Consider the following 6392-nt stretch of genomic DNA (forward strand, 5'->3'; position numbering starts at 1 on the left):
AGAAGGGGAAATAGGGGGGGGAAGTAGGGGGGAAATAAAAGGGGAAGTGAGGGGGGGAAATGGGGGGGAAAGAAAAAATAGAAAGGAAATGGGAAAAAGAAAGGGGGGAAAAAGGGGGGAAAGGGAGGGGAAAGGGGAAAAAAAGGAAAATGGAGAAAGAAGGAAGGAAAAGGGGGAAAAAAGGAAGGGGAAGGGAAAAAGAAAACTGAGAAAGGAGAGGAAAAATGGGGGGGAATAAAGGGGAAAGGAGGCGGAAAAAGAAGCTCCTTTCCCAGTCTCAGAGCACGCCGTGCCCCAGGCGCAGGAAACATAAAACTCCTATGACCACACTCAGCATTTCCTACAGCGATCCTCTCGGAGCATTCATTCAAATCCCCGCACACCTGGCAGCCACCTCCATCTCAAACATAACGCTGCAGCTGAACAGCCTTTCCTTTTGGCCTTTATAAACTGAAGCCAACGTCCTTCTGCTGCAAAACCTGGCCGTGAACGGGCTTCTTTTGGTTTACCTCCAGTTTGTATACAGACTTTTGGGAACAAAGATTTTAATTGCACAAATATTTTTAACAAAACCTGCACGCAGAGGCTGGCAGGGCTGCCACCCCATCCCTTCCCATCACCACGTGTCCACATCAGCCCATTCTTTGGCATTTATTGTGTCTCTGCTTCCCACTCCCCCACAGGATGCTCAGAGCCACATGTGAACACGTTGGTCACATCCTTTGCTATTTCTCACCACAAACCAGAGCCCACGGCACCCAACCGTCACAGCAGAACGCACCTCCTGCCCATTGGCACCAACACAGGGAGACAAAGCACGCATTTCTGGGCTCTCCTTCTACCTGTGTTCAGTTTGGAGGCAGATCCCCACCCCTGGGACAGCCCAGAGCTCAGCAGACCTGCAGGCACTGTGTACTCCCTGCCTTCCCCCAGCCCTCCCAGCACAGGAAAGGAGCAGCAGCGGTGGTTACGGAGGCACTGCTCTGCACTGAGCTCATTGCAGCACAGCCAAGGGCCCGTTTGTTCAGAGGGTTAAAGCAGAAACAGCTCCAGCAGAAATCCTGAATTGGGTCTGTATTGATTCCTAGCTTTCAGCACTGATATTTCCATTGGGATTTGTACCTCCTATCGCACACAACCTGGAGGTGAACGCTTCCCCGATTTCCATGTTCTACAGCCACAACCTTCAAGGGCTTTCATGAGAAAAGGAGCAGTGCCAGCACCGGGTGCATGGTGAGGGGCAGCCCTGGCCCCTTTTTGTCTCTGCCCCCTCTCACTGAAGTCTGTGCAAAGGGAAAGCCACAGATCCCACTGTGGGAAACACCCCCTGCCCCATGCTGGCAATGGGGTGGTCAGGGTGTCAGCCTGGGCAATGCAGACCAGGAATGAGCTGTCAGCAGCTCCCCGGGATCTGACAGCACCCAACAAATGCTTCCCCCCTCCTCCCCCAGTCCCATACATCAATCAGAGCCCAGCACTGCCTGCTCCGCGCTGCTGGTCACAATGGCAGCAGAGCCCACAAAGCCCAGCTGTCTGGGCTGCTCAAGGAGAGAGCGAAATTCAGTCTCACTTCCTTCTCGGGGACACAGAGTATAAATCAGCACTAAATGCTTCAGTGCAGAGTTATTTCCTGCTCCCCAAGCAACGTTCGTGACGTGGGGGCTGATCTCCCCTGGACTCACATGCTCTGCAGTGCACTGAGCAGCTGAATGTGCTGAAGAATCTGCAGCAGAAGGAGGGCAGGGTGCAGAAATAGCAGGGTTAGGATCTGCAGAGGAGCCAACCACGCATCTCCTCACACTGAGCTCTGCACCTCTGAATCTGTTGGCTGCACACATGGCTGCTCATCAGCACGGTCCTGGTGGCATCTCAGGGGATTTCTCCTTGGGGGAGGCATCCAAAATACAACAGAAAAAGGTGATACCAGACACTGTCTTCATCTTCTTCTCATACCTATAATGGTCCCACAAGAGCAAATGTTGTTGTAAGCAACCTAAGCAGAATTGTAAGAGCTTTGTTGGCACCACGCTTTGGAAACACATTGAAGCAGCTCTAAGCTTTCATAGGCTCACTAAGATTGGAAAGGGCTTCTAAGATCACCAATCCTACCCCAGCCCGCGCCACCATGCCCATCCCCACATACTTCAGTGCCACATCCCCACAGTTCTGAGCATCTCCAAGGACAGTGACCCACCACCCCCCTCCCCGGGCATCCTGTGCATCACCACCTCTCTTTTGGAGAAGAAATCTGTCCTAATATCCAACCTGCCCCTCCCCTGACACAACGTGGGGCTGTTACCTCTCATCCCGAGCCCAGCAGGCTGGGCAGAGCACAGGTCTGCACAAACAGGGGAGACGCCGTGCCCTTGCACAAGAAGCTGCCCACAAGCATCCCACCTTACTGCTGGGATAAGGCAACCCCTGCCTGCCCCACAAAGGCAGCAGAGCACGACGCTGCTGCAGTAACAGAGGCGAAGGGGAGGCTGTGAGCAGGGCTGAGCGCACATCTGCCACTGGTTTGGCCACACCGTGCCATCAGACCATGGCACTGGGTTGCCTGTAGAAATAAATAGCAGCTGGGGCCGTATCCTGTTACCACTCCTGGGGCGAGCTGCTCCTCTTTGACGTGATGATGAAGCTCACCTGTGACCGACGAGGACTTTGTGTTCAATTAATTAAGATGCCACGCCTGCAAATGATGCCTTTCGTTCATCCAGTCCTGACAGCACTTGGGATGTCTCTATCACCACTCTGCCAGCACAGCGTGTGGGGAAGGGAAAAAGGCAGACAAGAATTGCAGCCTTTCCAGTCAATGTTATTGTGTTAATGGTAAATTACACAAGGAACGAGCATGAGATGGCCCTTAAGTCCCTTCCAACCCAAAGCCACTCTAAATATTGCCTGAAGAACATCTTCCCATTTGGAAGGTCAGTCTTAATCTCTGAGATTGCCTTCGTGCAATGCCAAGAACTGAAAAGCATCCAAAACTTCAGAAAGAGTTTCAGATCTTCTTTCTCCAGCCTGGAGAATCAATCTGCTCCCCCAGTCCTCTGCAAGAATCATTTCTTTGTCACGGCTGTAATTATCTCCTGGAGAACAACTCTGTTGGTGCATCGGTTTTCAAACACAACATCCATTTCTATTGGCCGTGTTTATTTAATTTGAGCTGATTAGCCCAGGGCCCAACAAGTGGCTTAGACTAACAGCGTGTCACTGCTGAGGCATTCTGTAGGTAATGAGAAGACACGGGACAGCACACATGTTGCTTTGTCTGCATTAATCTATTTACATTGTAATTCTTCAACTGGTTTTAATGGCTGCTTCAGCTGGAAGCGATTAGTCGCCCAAATGAAAGCCACGTTTCTCACTCCGCATGCTGTGAGGTTTGTGGCTGTTGTCTTTTCGGTGCTTTTTGTTTTCCAATTTGTGGCAGATACCCCTTGAAAACAGATCCCACGGAGGGGCTGCTCCTACTCCTCAGCTCCGTGCTCCCAGTTGTCTCTTTTTCAGCTAAAACCTCAGATGGGTCACAAAAGTGCATCTGAAATGCAGCGCTCCGTGTTGTGTCTCCCCGAGGTTCTCCCAGCTCTGCGCTCCTCTCAGTCCGTGGCTGCTTCTCAGGATGAGAGGTGATGGCCCCACGTTGTGCTCAGGTTGGATGTTAGGACAAATTTCTTCTCTGAAGAGCAATGCTGCACCAGCACAGCCACCCAGGGAGTGGTGGGCTCACCATCCCAGAGCTGCTCCAGAGCAGAGGGATGTGGCACCGAGGGATGAGGGCACTGGGGATGGGTTGGGGCCGATGGCCGCAGCTCTCTGCCCTTCTCATTTTGCCGCAAGCCAAAAGCCCTTGTGGTGTGTGCATCTCATCTGCAGCACCTGCAGCTCATTACATGCTGGGGCACAGGGTTGGGGCAGCCCCCACCCAGCACCAGGCAGCAGAGCTTCTCGGGGCTGCAGACAGAGCCCATCCACAGCACTACAGCAGCATTAGAGGATCCCTCTTCGAGCAGCTGAAAACCAAAGAGCTGCCAGCTGTTCTCCCTTGCTGTGTCTCTGCAGCCTCCACATCTTTCCTCAGCACACAGCCCAGCATTAATCAAGAGGGTTGGAAGCATCCTGTATCAGCTCTGCAGAACAGAGCTCCGGTGATTTACTGGCGGATTCCTCCAGCTCCTGTTTTGCTTTCATGCTGGAGCAGAGGTCAGCAGAGGCAGATGCATGCTTTCACTTTGTCTCGCATTTGCTGCTGTCAGTCCGGCCCCGCTCGGTCCCTGCGGAGCAGCAGGATGTGCTCGTGCTCTCAGCCCCGTGCGCTAATTGATTTTCGGGAGCCCATTCATCAGTTTAATTTAGTAGATCACCCACCAGGTTTGCTGTTCACTGTCAAAGGTAATTCAATTAAAACTCCCGGAGTGTGACTGACTGCTCCCTGTTCAATGTGCTCAGCAGCTGTGCCGACACATCTCCATCCCACCGTGCCTCCAAACAGCCGCAGCCCGGGAGCAGGCCGTACCTTGGCTGATTAACACACACAGCAGCGCCAAAAATTAAGTCCAAATGCCTCCTTCTGTATGCAACAGCATGCAAATGCGGCAAGGCAGTAATTCCAGCAAAGGCAAAAGCCTCCAAAGTGGCAAAAGTCAACAGTGGGTGCAACGGCTGAATTCCATCTGTGCATCTTACCGAACCAGAGCCACGCCAGGCTGATAGGTATTAATAATTGTAACCCCACAGACATCTCTGGTGCAGAAATGGATGTGAGTGTATGGAGATATCAGGTTCTTAAGTGCTTGCAGTGGGGCAAGGGGGTCAGGGAGCACTGTGATATACAGCTGCTGCCAGGAGCTCTCCTCTCATTGCCATCGAATCCCTCTCTTCTCCTGGCATTAATAAATTAAGGCACCTGCTACACCAATCAGCAGAAATCTGGATAATCGTTATCGCTTCCATCCGGAAACGACGTCCATCACCAGGGAGCAAATGAGGCACAGCTTCTACACGGGACTTTAAGAAGGAAAAAAAGACTGCGTTTGTCAAATTACTGCAGGAAAAGTCCATCTCCCTGTGATGGACTTAATCCACTTCCAGGTCACAGCAATTGGTCACGGCCAGCTCCGGGAGACTGGAACTAATTGACAACACTCCAAAGGGGACTGGCAGCTTTCCTACAGCCTGCAGTCAGTGCTGGGCTCCATCCGGGGTCGGAAGCGACGCGCTCAGCAGGCAACGTGGATCCAGTGTGCAGTGAGAGGAGAGGAACGGAGCACTGCCACCTCCACCAAAGCAAACATCCCAGCAGGATGGCAGCGTTACCTCTTGGGAATAAAAGGAGAGTTCTTAAAAACAAGCAACAATATACATAGAAAGAATACATGGGGAGAGGATGTCTTCATGGGATGTTTCAAAAGGCTTTCCTACCCCTGCCAGCTCCTTCAGACAGAAATTGATGATAAGAAAGTATTACGAAGCAGATAGTGGGGAAATTAAATTAAGCTGATTGTTATCTTGTCAGATAAGCTTGCATGTCTGATTTATGACTTTAGACTTCAGGGAAACAGTTATTTCATTTCGAGCTAACAACTTCAGGCTCTCCTTAGCAATGCACACAGTCTGAGCAGAAAGGCTGAGAAGGATGAGTAACAAACAGAGAGCAGTGAGTCTGCCCCAGCCCACTGCTGGAGGACACTGCAGGGCTTCCCAGAGAGCTCACATCCCACAGCACAGCGACTGCCTGACTGCATCTTCTTCCCTGTCAAGCAGGGCGATGGCACTTGGAATCAGCTGCAGATTGCTCACGTTGCTCTTTTCCTTTATCTGAATGGTAACAGAGCTGCTTCTGACACGAGGAAGGCCACTGACCCCACTGGGATTTCATGGAGAAAATATAGCTTGACACACATGCCAACGCTGACAGCAGAAAGCAGTGCTCTACAGAGTCCTGAAGCAAAGCCATCATGTGCTCCATCAAAATCTCAACACTCCCTTTGAAAACAAAAATGGAACTTTCTGTTAAATCCTATTTTCCATCAGTTCACAGTGTGCTTCTGTCTGTATGAAACGGCAGCGATACCATCTGGAACCAATGGGTCCCCATGAGACAAAGCTGCTCAAAGCAGCTCGCAGGGCTGCCAAAGCCCCCCTGTAAGAACGAAATGCCGATTTCTGTTGGACCCACACAAAAGCAGAGCTCAAGGCTCCCTCTGCTGGGTCCCAAACAACGATGGAAGGAGAAAATAAACCTTCTTAGCCCCACGGAGGACCAACTCAGCCACCAGCAGCTGCCAGTTTTCCCACTGTGTGCATTAAAGACAGCACACCAACGACACGCCGCTCATCTGTCCCCGCACAGAGCCATGCCAGAAACCATCCACAGCCTGGGCAACACAACC

This window comes from Lagopus muta, chromosome 13 (assembly GCF_023343835.1).
Source record: "Lagopus muta isolate bLagMut1 chromosome 13, bLagMut1 primary, whole genome shotgun sequence".
Lineage (NCBI taxonomy): Eukaryota > Metazoa > Chordata > Aves > Galliformes > Phasianidae > Lagopus > Lagopus muta.